Raw genomic sequence first — 681 nt, 5'->3', positions numbered from 1 at the left:
AAATGTCCTGTTGGACGGGTCCACCAATGGACAAATGTCCTGTTGGACGGGTCCACCAATAGACAATCTTGATCTTGATCTTGAAGTGGGGAGAAGCAGGGCTGTGACTAAAAAACATGGACCAGGCATTTTCAGCATAGACAGGCCCCTAACACATACACAGACCTCTTTCATACTATATATATATGGCTGAATCCACTGTCTTTGTTGATGATTGGCCTATGCCCCCCCCACGTTAAACTGTGGGCCAACCCCCAGGAAAACAGAACAATCGGCCCCTGAGGACTGTCGGCCCACTGGGAAAATGCCCTGTATGCCAGATGACCAGCCCAGCCATGTCTTGAAGTGAGGAGAAGGGCGCCATGCCTTGAAGTGAGGAGAAGGGCGCCATGCCTTGAAGTGAGGAGAAGGGCGTGATGTCTTGAAGTGAGGAGAAGGGCGCGATGTCTTGAAGTGAGGAGAAGGGGCGCGATGTCTTGAAGTGAGGAGAAGGGGCGCGATGTCTTGAAGTGAGGAGAAGGGCGTGGTGTCTTGAAGTGAGGAGAAGGGCGCGATGTCTTGAAGTGAGGAGAAGGGCGTGGTGTCTTGAAGTGAGGAGAAGGGCGCGGTGTCTTGAAGTGAGGAGAAGGGCGTGGTGTCTTGAAGTGAGGAGAAGGGCGCGATGTCTTGAAGTGAGGAGAA

The sequence above is a fragment of the Engraulis encrasicolus genome, chromosome 22, assembly GCF_034702125.1.
Source record: "Engraulis encrasicolus isolate BLACKSEA-1 chromosome 22, IST_EnEncr_1.0, whole genome shotgun sequence".
NCBI lineage: Eukaryota > Metazoa > Chordata > Actinopteri > Clupeiformes > Engraulidae > Engraulis > Engraulis encrasicolus.
This window is presented reverse-complemented; position numbering follows the sequence as displayed.